This window comes from Eschrichtius robustus, chromosome 4 (assembly GCF_028021215.1).
Source record: "Eschrichtius robustus isolate mEscRob2 chromosome 4, mEscRob2.pri, whole genome shotgun sequence".
NCBI lineage: Eukaryota > Metazoa > Chordata > Mammalia > Artiodactyla > Eschrichtiidae > Eschrichtius > Eschrichtius robustus.
Window position 1 is genome coordinate 80,325,268 of NC_090827.1, and position 13,187 is coordinate 80,338,454.

Sequence of the window (13,187 nt, forward strand, 5' to 3'; positions counted from 1 at the left end):
CGCCGCTCCGCGCCTTCCGCGCCTTCCGCGCACCCCCAGACCCCGAGCTTGCCCAAGCCGGAATCGGCCCCACCGACGCCGCAGCCATCGCCTGCGGGCCGTCGGGGCCAGTGAGTGTCCTTGCAGCTCTCAGTCTCCACACCGGCGCAGGCTCCCTGGGCGCTGAGCTCTTACTTGTAACTTTTCTTTGCCAATTGCTGGAAGTTGTGGCTTCCGGGCGGCAGGTTCTTTGGACAAAACCTCAGTTTCTTGCGTTCTGGAGAGGCTGATTTCTACGGCGAAATGGTTCTTGATCGCTGTCGGTGTTTTCCTCCCATCCCAGTTTCATTTCTCGGCACCTAAAATCGCTTCTCTCGTGGATTTGCATTGTAAGGGAGCATTAACCTCTCTCAGGTCAAGATAATTTGAAAAGAAAAAAAAAAGGGAGCGGTGCTGATGAGGAGCTAGAGCTCTATGTAGAGCCGAATGCGCCTTAACCTTTGAACTGTGGAAAGTATTACCTCGACTTTACTGGCGGAGCTTCTTTTGGAAGGAAAAAAAATTGCAAAACGAAACAGAACAAAAAACTCCAGGTTGCTAGGGTCTATAGGATTAGGAAAAAAAAAACTTTTGATTAAAGTAAAGTTAGTTTTGTAACTGTTCTGCCCAGCAGATATCTCCGTAAATTTCTGCTACTGAGCCCATAGGCATTATAATTAGTAAGAGTAACTTGTACTATTGATAAGACAAATGTAAGTAGTTTTTTTCATCTTGAGCACTGCTGCTATTCTATACCTGTCAATACTTGCTAAAGAAATTATATTTAGAAACAGTACCTCCTTGTTAGAGACCTTATTTAGAAAAGGAATGTTTTCATGAACATTCATTTTTGACAGTTTCTTCTTGTGCAGTACTTTGTAGAGTACTCGCATGTGCAAGTTACAACCCTATAAACAAAGCTACGGTGTGTGTGTTATTCTGTAGTCTTTTTTTGGCTACTCATTATCAAAGATAGCATTCCATCCTGTCTTTTCTTCCATTCTGAGTTATTTTGTAAAATTACTTCTCTAGAAAAGTGAATTTTATTGGAACCTCTGGCCCAGCGGGGTTTTTTTCTTTTTTTTCTTTTTTAAGCAATACTAACAACTTTCCAAAGTGTTCATTGATTATATGAGTGGTGTGCAGCATTATAACATAAGTTCACAGGCTCAGCAATAACAACAGAGAAGCTATACTTGGGAATCTAAAAACCAATTTCAGGTAATAATATTTGAGAGATACTTGACTCTTCCTATAGAATTTAGGAAGTGTAGACGCACAAACACATGATCTTTCGTAGTAATCTTGATGGTATCTGGCGTTGTTACACCTAATATCCTCCTTCCTCCTCTTCTCTTTGATCCTCTTCTTTGATAAGTATGTCAGGCAGGCCTGCTGGCATAATCTTCTTTTCCATCTCATAATAGAAAGTAGAAGATTAAAGCAAGCTTCCAAATTTCTATTTTTGTTTACTTACCAGCTTATTTAAACAATAGAGGAGAGAATTCCTGAACTTTTAAAAGATCGTATGTAAAGAAAACACTCAGAAAGAATTATCTTTGAACTATCTAGGCTATGTTTCCTGGAAAACATATTTTTCCTGTGTGCTTTTCACATTGTTTTAAACACATTGTCCTAAATATACACATTGCCAGGGCATTTCTTGAATTGTGAACTGTCCATTGAGATCCCTGGGAACTAGGACTGTCCTCTATTTCTGTGCAGATTCACTGTGTCACCTAGTACTTTTCTAGTGCCAATTAATGTGTTGACTTAGGTCTTTGTGACAGAAAACGATAATGTTCTATAGAGGCTGCTTGAGAGGCTTATATATTTATTTTTTTAAATAAACACCTTTCTGAGCAAGTTACACCAAAGAATAGCAATTGGTTTAGTGTCTGGGGGAAGATATATTAATCTAGGTGCTTTTTGTTCTGTGTACAAAACTGTGATTTAATTGTTTATAATTTCTGTTCCACAGACATCTTTTGTGATGGTGATTGCTTCTTGTCCCAATTATTAGAATTAGGTTTAATCTGTTAACATCTGTTGCGTACCCATTTATTTGAGGAGTTTTATGGAAAGGTAAAGTAGAAATGGATGACAGTCATTGCTCTCAAAGTTATGGAGTTTAATGGGAAGATGCAAAATTATCATCCATAGGGAAAAGATAATGTGTATTCCATTGCAGTAACAGGTGCAAACTAACAGTGACCCAGGATTCATGCCAAATGGTAAAGGAATAGTGGAATGATAGAAGAAACTTAGGTGATGTGGGAAAGTTTTCATTGCTTTATGTAGCAAATATTATAATATATATATATATTTTTTTTTAATTTTATTTTTATTTATATTTATTTTTGGCTGTGTTGGGTCTTCGTTTCTGTGCGAGGGCTTTCTCTAGTTGCGGCAAGCGGGGGCCACTCTTCATCGCGGTGCGCGGGCCTCTCACTATCGTGGCCTCTCTTGTTGCGGAGCACAGGATCCAGACGCGCAGGCTCAGTAGTTGTGGCTCACGGGCCTAGCCACTCCGCGGCATGTGGGATCTTCCCAGACCAGGGCTCGAACCCGTGTCCCCTGCATTAGCAGGCAGATTCTCAACCACTGCGCCACCAGGGAAGCCCTATAATATATTTTTTAAAAATTAAAAAAATAAAGTATGTTTGCTGTGTATGTTCACTACTTGAACTATTTTTAATCTATAAAATATTGAGGAGGGGCAGAGCATGTACTCTGAATTTCACCTATTGTTACCTCATCAGAGGAATCATCTATATAACCCAGCTCAAATGTCACCTTGTCTGCAAGCTCTCCTGTTCTCCTGATCCTAAGTGATGGCTCTTTTCTCTTGCTCCTGTAAAGTCCTTTTACAGCACAAGCCATGCTCTGACTTACAGTATAGTTATGTATTTATTCATTAGCTTGTGGATTTTGGTAAAAACCATTAGCAAAAGTTGGAGCCTTCCCGCCCCGCCCAGTCCCTTTTACTGTTGCCTAAAGTACTTGAGCAGGTTTATTATTATTAGCCCAATAGAGTCTGTAAAACCATAAGCAATAAAAAAGTTCATATTGTTTTGTTTGGGGAAAGAGTATATGAGTGTTTAAAGGAAATACCAGTTTTTTCCTTATCACCTGTTTCACATGCTCATTGTAAAATATTGCTATGAAGGAAATGTATAACTTAGAAACTAAATATCCCCTCTAACATGGCCCCTATCACATTATAACTATTGGCAATGGTTTGACTTTTAATTCCAGGGTTTTTTTCCCCTTCTTTTTTTTTATTACCTTCAGATAGGAGTGCCTTAAACTATCATACTTGAAAAATTTTAATGAGTAAGGTATGTTTACTGGGAATGGAGAAAGGTAATCAATTTTTATACACTTATTTATTTTTTGTTTTATATAATAAAATAATTATTTATTAACTTCTCCAGGCTCAATTATGGTTATTTTACCTGTTCTTGAGAAACAAGGCTCCCACCAGTATTTTTGTGTTCAAAACATAGTCTATGATTTACAGACTATTAGAATCATAATCATTTCAAAAATGGTCAAAACCTGTGTCCCTGAACATTTTAAGTATCTTTACGTGAAAATGTTTTTGGAGTACATACCGTAAGCCTAATCTCTTCTCATTTCTTGATTCTTCTCGTCTCTAGAGAGCATTAAAAATTGCTCAGAGACTGCCAACTGGCACTGCTCACAGTAGCCCCTGGAGGAATGTAGGAAGATATTTGTTTCTCATCAGTTCACACGCAGAGGTTTTACTCTACCCTTATGTTGCTCATTATGAAAAGGGAGCTACAATTTAGGCTGATGAAGGAGGTGATAAGATTCTGTTGTTCTGGGTGCTTCTTTAAGCCAGCCCAGGTGGGAAAAAAGGTTTTCCAAAGGTTCCTAAATAGGAAACCCAGCTGCAAGCAGCTAGGGCTAATCAGGTGAGAAATCTCCATTTATTCAGCAAGTTTTTATTGAAAACTACACCTAATTTGTGCACCATGTAGGCACTGAGAATAGGATGATGAAGTCTGTCTGGGCCACAAGCTATGAGCTCCTCTGAGTAGGATCCTTAAATAGACAGAGTGGTACATGTGGATGAAAAGTAGCGTACATGATGTGTACTTTTAGGTGATTTGTTATTCACCCTTGTTTGTTGTTCTGTATAGCTTCTTTCAAAGTATCCTAACAAACAAACCTGGTATTCCATAGGAGGTGGGTTGGGGTCCATGGAGCCTGTTAAATCTGTGAGCTGTAGAATTTTTTTTTTTTTTTAATGTCAAGCACTGCTATTCCTGTGAGGCAGAATATTTCAGAAATTCTGCAGATGTTGATGTGTCTTTCCTTATACCCTACAAGGATCGTCCATTTCATAGACCACTGTTATGACACTGTATCTGTATCCTAGTAGGTAATTCACAGTTTACTGACAGAGTAGTAACACATTCTTTTAAACTCAAAATGCTATAATAAGTAGATAGCTTTATCAGGATTTTTTTATGTTATGAAAATAATTGTTTTGAAAAATCACTTGTATTAAAATATAGTGTGAAGTATTTCTAACTTTTACAAAATGGACTGCCTCCTTTCCCCGCAAGCCTGTTCTGTTGCTCGATCTTTGTATTTGTGGGGAAAGAATCAGATTGTTGAGAAAGGGGCCTTGTAGAGTTGTCAGTGATGGAGTCAACCAGGCTAGGAAGAATATCTGACCAAGGATACATCCTATGGAGTTTGACCATAATGCAGCAAGTGTGATTTGTTGAGTTTTGAGAAGAGTTAAAAGTTTTAAATAACAGCTTAATTGAGATATAATTTACATACCATACAATTCACCTATTTAAAATGTACAAGTCAATGTTTTTTAGTATATTCCGGAGTTGTACACCTCTATCACAACCAATTTTAGAACTTTTTCATCACCCCATCACCTTCCTTACCTCCCTCCTCAGCCCTAGGCAACTGCTAATCTACATTCCATCTCTACACGTTTGCTATTCTGGATCTTTCATATAAATGAAAGATAACATTTTAATAAATGTGCATTCCTGTATAAATCCATCCCTCTAATGTGCATAAATCCTAGGAGTAGAGAGGGTCTTTTCATGACCCTAGAAGTTTAGAAAGATTTTTTTAAAGAGGGAATTTATCTAAATCCTTATTCTACCTACGCCTGGAGAGAAATGGAAAAAGAGATTTTTTTCCCCCTATAAAAATCATGACTCATTTTGAAAGAAAGAAAGAAAAAGACTCATTTTGGTGACACTTTTTTATGTTCATTTAATCATTTGGTGACTCTACAAGTAATTTGTTTCAAGTTCTGTATACTGGACTTAAATAAAGGACGGTACTTTGAAAGAAGTTGAAAGTACTTGGTAAGTTCTAATCATTGTTGAATATAACTTGATGTTTACCTTATTGGTTCAGAATATATTGCGCAACTTGTCATTTATTTGATCAGAGATAGTGCTGTGTAAGTTGACTGTGATGAACTTGTATTGCCCCTGCACAGTGCTGGAGACCTTGTAGGCACTTAATAAGTGTATATTGGTTGCCTGACCACTATGATTATAGATATTTTCATCAGCTCTCTAGTCCTTATTTTCTGTCTTGTAGTAATAATAGCAACTACATTTATTGAGTGCTTACTAAGTAATAAGTTCTTTATATGTACTATCTTTTAAAGTAAAAGGATGCAATTTAGTTTTGAGAATTTTCTGTATCTCCATTGATTGTAGTTTTACAGGCTTCTGATCCTTTCTTTTTTTTTTTTAAGATTATTTTGAATGACCATTTTTGATCAAACCTAAGACACTTTGATGCCACTGCATTTTTGAACTTTTAGGAAATGTCAACATAAAGTTTTTACCAACTAAATGTCGCTGTTGGGTGGCAGCAGTTGTGAGATACATTTCTATTTTAGAACAACCATACTTCAGAGAGGTTCAAGTGGTGGTGGTGGTGTTTTTTTAAAGGGCATCTGGGAATTGAAGAAGGGGATATTAGTTTGTTCATTTACTGCAGTGCAGCTTCATTTTTTTAGGTTGTAAAACATTCACAGATACGCCTTGTTGCCTGAATGAATTTCAACATAATATTTCAACTTCTCAGGACTCCTTGTTTTGTTTTGTCCTCTTTTGTGTGTTTTTTTTTTTTTTTTTTAGGTGTGTCTCTATTTCCTGGTAACATTCAGATGTGATGTAATTTAGTTCAATACTAAAGAATGCTGGAAAGATAATTTAAATGTGATTTTCAGTTTTCTTCTCCATTAAAAAAATTTAAGGTGGATAATGCTGTCTATAATACTAGTAAAAAAAATATTACTTTGGTGGTTCCATTCATGTGTCCTGGGTGTCAGTGAACTCATCACAGTGTATTTGCAGAATCTGCAGCCATTAGTCTCCTCAGTCAGCAATATACAGACCACCATATTTTGTTCATTTGTTGGTGAAACCATTCTTTTCTAAAGCATGTCTGGTTTTGGGGGGTAGATTTGCTTATTACTTTATTGTTAACTGTATCTCTTTGTTTGCTGTCATTGCACCCACCTGTAGTAGTTTACTCACCTTTCTGATTTGGTATTTTCCATGTGCTATATGAGACTAGAACCCATAACCACTTGTTGAATGGTGGATAAAAATGATAGAAGGTTCTGGGTGAGAAACTGAAGAACTTCCTGTGCATGGAGCTTTAGTGCTAGGACCTTGTTGTGTTGGTTTTTACTGCTTAGAAGTAAAAGGTGGTATAACAGGGTGGTATATTTAACTTCCCCTGAATAATGGATCTCTTAAAATTGTCTTATTAAGTCTAACTCAAGTGGATGGAGAATAATTAAGTGGATGGAAAATAATTCTTTTCTGGATGTCTTGATAGTCTACTTCTTGTGAGAACCCAACCCACAAGCTTGTATACCAGGATACCTGTATGCATTGGTATATTGTTTGTTGCAATTCAGAACCTAATACAATACCATGAGCAGAAATTAGAGACTTTAAATAACTGTGAGGTTGCATGTAAAATAGCCACATGTGCCTGTTATCTCGGTATTTATATTTAAACAGGATCTTTTGCTAATCTATTTTCTTTGAGGTAAAATTATCTTTGTAGATGCACTTTTCTGTGTTTATGTTGATGGTAACTTAGGCTGTGTATTGTATTTAATATTCCTGGCAATACTGAATCCATCCAGTTTCAGTGAATACTGGTTAGAGTTTTAGTCATACATTTCTTTATGGTTGTTTCACTTTTTCCTGTTGTAGAACTCATGGAGTCATAATGTTTAAGAGCTGGACTGTCCTTGGGAATGATCTAATACGACTCCTACATTTTGTAGACGAGGATGAGATTGTGACTTGTTTAACCTATGGATAAAAATTGAGTTCTTTTTGATTCTCAATCCCATGTTTTTCCTGTTATGGCATATGCTTGCCCAAGTAAAAAAATGTAAAAGATAGAGTCTTAGATTATTGTAGCCTCTGTAACAGAGGTCTGCAAAAGTTTTATGTCACACTCCAGCAGCATAAAAAAATGTATCTGCATTCCCAATATGTGTATGTTTTTTGTAAACTATGTACTATAATATTATGTACATAAGAAGACATTAACAAAAATAATGAGATAAAGATGAAAAATATTTTAGAACAATTTAAAATGTATTATTTCCATGTTTTTGATTCCACGTAAAATATTAGTAATTTTAAAAATAAGTATGATTGAATGTCTTCACTTAAAAAAAAACTTTTTATTTTGAAATAATTATAAATTCATGGCAAGTTGCAAAAATAGTACAAGGAGTCCTGTGTAACCTTCATTCAGTGTTCCTCAGTTGTAATATCTTATATAACACAACATATTTATAACAACATTAAACCAGGGAACTAACATTGGTACAGTACTGTTAAGTAGCCATATTCAGATTTCATGTTTTTTAATGCACTCATTCATGTGTATGTGTGTGTATAGTTCTGTGCAATTTGATAACATTTCATGTCTGGATTCATTCAACCACCACCGCAATCAAGATACAGTACTGTTCCGTCACTGCCAAGAAACTCCCTCACGCAGCTCAAGGTCTCCTCCTTCCCCACCCTCCCCATCCCTATTTACTGGCAACCTGTAATTTGTTCCCCATCTCTATAATTGTGTCATTTTGAGAATGTTACATAAATGGAATCATACTGTATGTAACCTTTTGAGATGGACTTTTCTTCACCCAACCCAATGCCCTAGAGAACCATCCGAGCTGTCGTATGTATCAGTAGTTCATTTCTTTTTAGTGCTGAGTGGGGTTCAGTGTATGGATGTACAACAGTACACAGTTTGCTAACTCTTCACCTGTTGAAGAGCATAGGAGTTGTTTCCAGCTTTTGGCTGTTACAAATAAAGCTACTGTGCACATTTGTTCTTTTTTTTTTTATTTTTTTTATTTTTGGTTGTGTTGGGTCTTCGTTTCTGTGCTAGGGCTTTCTCTAGTTGTGGCAAGCGGGGGCCACTCTTCATCGCGGTGCGTGGGCCTCTCACTATCGCGGCCTCTCTTGTTGCGGAGCACAGGCTCCAGACGTGCAGGCTCAGTAATTGTGGCTCACAGGCCTAGTTGCTCTGCGGCATGTGGGATCTTCCCAGACCAGGGCTCGAACCCGTGTCCCCTGCATTAGCAGGCAGACTCTCAACCACTGTACCACCAGGGAAGCCCTGCACATTTGTATATAGATTTTTGTGTGAACATAAGTTTTCATTTCTCTGGTGTAAGTGCCCAAGAGTGTAATTGCTGGGTTGTATTCTAAGCGTATGTTTCGTTTTACAAGAAATGGCCAGACTATCTTCCAGACTGGCTATATATTCCCAGCAGCAATGTATGAAAGAGCCAGCTTCTCTACATGCTTGCCAGAATTTGGTTATTTTCACTGTTTTTAAAAAATTTTAGTCATTTTAATAGTTGTGTAGTGATAGCTCATTGTAGTTTCAATTTGCCTTTCCCTAGTGGGCAAATTGTTTCCCTAATGAGCAAATTGGGTTGTTTCTCATTGTTGAGTTTTGAGAGTTCTTTATATATTCTAGATGTAAGTCTTTTGTTAGATATGCGATTGGCACAAATTTTCTACCCATCCACAGCTTGTCTTTTCATCCTCTTAACAGGGATTTTTTACAGAGGCAAGAAAGTTTTAAATTTTCATGTAGTGCATTTAATCATTGTTTTTTCTTTTATGATTGTTCTTTTGGTGTCATGTCTATGGACTGTTCACCTAGTCCTAGGTCTCAAAGACTTTTTTTCCCCTGTGTTTTCTTCTAAAAGTTTTATAGATTATGTTTTAAAAGGTAATCACATTTTTACCTTACAGTTTTTGCTAAAGCACTGGTATTGGTAACACGCAGTTGTCAGCTCTCCCATTTTCTTGTTGCTTGCTTGTATTTTGCTTTATTAATATTATGTTTAATCTCCCTTTCTTTGCAAAAATCTTAAAAATCCATCCATGAGTGATATCATAATTCTACTGAGATCGGCAGATCTACTTACTTGGGCCCATGCGGGCTGCAGCATGTTGTGATCTGCTGAAAGTGAACAGGTGAGGACATCACAGACAACCCCTCCAGGGTGTGAAACTGCTACCTCTCCCTTAGGAGACTTTTATCTACTGCAATACTGTGTGTGTAGTCAGCGTTGCAAACAGAAACCCTTCTGAATATTTTAAGCTAGAAGAGATTTCATACAAGGTATTAGGTGCTTACAGAATTGTTAGAAGGGCCTAACAGCAGGTTTTAGGGGGTCAATCCAGAGGTAACTCACCAGGGCAGCTCAGAGGCCACCCTGGGAGCCGTGCTGGAATCCAGACCTCATGCCACCTCTGCCACTGCTGCATTTGCCTCTAGATACTCTGAAAACTGCAGGACAGACCCCAACTTGCAGCCCTGGATTAGGTAGTCAGATCAAGACACCTCTGCTGCTGGTGCTCCTGGCGCCCCACTTCTCGTCACCCAAGAAGCTGGGGGATGGACTCTGGAATTATGCTGTAGAGAAATCTCATATTTCCACAACTGTGCTTGCCCCTCAAACAACTAAAAAGGCTCCTTTCTAATTGCTCATAGGTAGGCGGGAGGTCAAGTGCGCCAATCTGTGGTGTCCAGCATAGTTCATGTAAATGCCGTAAGACGGAAGCAGCCTGATGCAGGACCAAGAGCAAGTGCTGGTGTCAGTCTGACACATTGAATATTAGTAAACCTCAAATTTCAAATTTAAGATAACACATATATACTATCTTCTAGTATTTTCTTTTTACCTTATTGGCTTGAGAACCCTTCTTTTGAGGCTTGCATTTACTCCACTTTGAACTTAATACATTTTGCATGACTAAGTAGTAGGAACATAGCAGGTCTGGTATGATTTTTTTCCCAAATATTTAAATTTTATTCTTAATGTCTCGCAATTTTTGAAACCATATTTTTCCTTTTTTTAATAAATATATACAAGTATAAAATGTTACTGTTTTGGGGAACACTCATTAAATTCAGTCAACATTATTCTCTTACTGTCTGGACCTGAGCTTTCCCTCTTACACCTATGTTTTCCCCAGCTCTCCCTGGAGAATTCTGTGAAAGAAGTGGATTTTCTCCTAGAACTGTGCTTTGGTATCAGAGGCACTCCAGCCAGCAGCCAGCAGTACTTTGGTTTCTATTTGTTGCAAATAATTAAAGTTTGGTTTGTTTTATTGCATACTTTGAATTTTATTCCTGGGTGTAACAAATTTTGGCATAAAACCAAAAATTGAGACATACAGATATCTTTGCAAAGACTGGTTTTATATGGTCTGTAATGACAGTCAATTTAAAATACAATAAAATAAGTTATATTAAAAATTTTGAGTATGTGTTCATGTGCATTTTTCTAGTGAGAAGTCTGTAGGTTCATCAGATTCTCAAAACAGAGGCCATGACCCAGGAAAGATTAAAAACGGCTGCTCTAGAGGTATAAATTCAATCAAGATATTTGCCAAACATTTAACACCAGGGCTTCTGCCGTCAGTCACAGATCCCTTCCCTGATCTCCATCCTGTATCTGTAGACTTTTTTCAGGACATGAAAAGAAGATTATTGTTACCCAAGTGTTTAGGGAAGGGCCAAGGAACATCATAAGAGGTCATTATTAGATGAGAAGAGACACCTGGAAGTCAATTATATCACCCCAATAATTTTTTTTTTTAAGAAGATATGTTCCCATATGGCTGATGGTTTCCTGAAAAATAATGTGCTATACATGTCAAGACATAGTAAACTGTTGATATTTGCAATCCAGTATATTACATCTTGGGGGATTTATTTGAATGCTTGAAATAGTTATAAAAATAATTTATGTTCAACTCTAGAGCCTAAAATTGTACAAATGGGGAAGGAATCTACAAACTTAAACTCTGTAATTCATTTAAAATAGGTAAGAGATGATTCAGAGATACATAAATGTGTTGGATTTTCACATCCGATATGTCACATTTTCACGTAGTTTTAGTTTTGTTTCTTAACTAATGACCTCTCTTCGTATGCCAAAGCCTAAGCGGAATGTAGCATGGTTTGTAGAGATTTTAAAACCTTTTGTTTAAACAAAATCATGCACAGAGATCGCTAATATAAAGTGATGAAAGGAGAGATGGTTTTTGTTGATGTAGGGGGCAAGAAAAGCCTTACTTTTTGTACATTTCCCTTTACCCCCTCCCCTCCCCCCCGACACAAATAGAGTTATGAGGGCTTTAGAAACAGGTGGGCCTAATGTAATCACAAGGGCCTTTAAAAGAAGAAGCAGGAGGCAGCGGAGTCAGAACCAGAGAGATGGTATCATGAAGAGGAATTGACCGGGCGTTGCTGGCACTGAAGATAGAAGGCGGCCGTGAGCCGAGGAATGTGGGCAGCTTCTATAAACCAGTAAAGGCAAGAAAATGGATTCTCCTTAGAGCTTCCAGACAGGAATGCAGCTCTACTGACACTTTGATTTTAGCCCGGTGAGACCTGTTTCGGACTTCTGACTTCCGGAACTGTAAGACATATATTCATTACCACTAAATTTATGGTAATTTGTGATTGCAACAATAGCAAACTGATACAGTGCTTACTTAATACATTTTAGGAGTAAACATTCTTTCTTAACACAGCCTGCTGAATTTTACCCTCGTCTATTTCAACATCTCTTTCTCTGTACCTGGTTTTCCCTTTTCAGAAAGAGAAGAACCAGGAGATCCTAAAATGTCTTCAGATTTATCAATTTCACTTTAATTCTTTATAGGTTTATAATATATGCAGTATAAATTAATAAAAGAATCCGAGTGCTTACCTTTTCTATGTTGGTCGTGATGAAGTTAGAAAAGAATGTGGCAGGACCCTATTGTAGATAATAATCAAACAGTTAACAACAGTTAACTACCAAGCATCAGATGACTGAGTGCCAAAGTGAGTGGTAGGGATAGTAGTAGGTATCATGAAAGAGCAAAGCAGAGAGCAGCTATTTTAGAATGGAACAACCTCTGAAGGCTTTGTGAAAGAGATTTTTGAGCTAGGAATATGCTCTTAAAGGTATTGGGGAAATTGGTTCCAACAAAATAATCTATGTTATTAGAAACACAAAACTTAAAGTTTACTGGTTTAATTATTATTTTATTTATTATTTTATTATTTTTTGTGAACACATGGGAGAAATATATTTTTCATATTGAACTTTTTATGGTGGAGGAGAGACTCTTGTAGAATTTTAAAAACTTGTAAATGCAAACTACAGTAAATTGATGACATATTTGTCTTGATAGTGTGAAGTATAATACCTGAGATATCTGTATTCCCTGTGTTGCCTGAGTGATACATATTGCCTTGAGTGATACATATTGTTTTTTCATTGTATTTTAATGTTTAAATCTCAAAATATGATTGGAAACCTAGTATGATCTAATCTGAGTTCATCGTGTTATAAGTGCTAAAAACATTGACCATGATTACATTTTTGAAGGAAAGGTATTACATGGGCTTGCTAAAGATAATTATGTTAGACTAACCTTACTTTTTAGATAGGATTATTGGACTGTGGGTCAAGAGAATGTAGAAGGTACAGTATAACTGGATTTCAGCCAAACATTTTATGAGATTTCTCTCTGTTGACAGGGGGAGGCTGTGGGCTGGATGGCCATAAAATTAGGTGGAAG

General features: G+C 37.1%; 1 protein-coding gene across 4 annotated transcripts in view; it reads left to right on the plus strand.

Annotated features, from left to right (window-relative positions):
- The window catches only part of FRYL (FRY like transcription coactivator), a 242,199-nt gene that overhangs the window by 895 nt on the left and 228,117 nt on the right, over positions 1-13,187 (plus strand). The window lies entirely within an intron of this gene.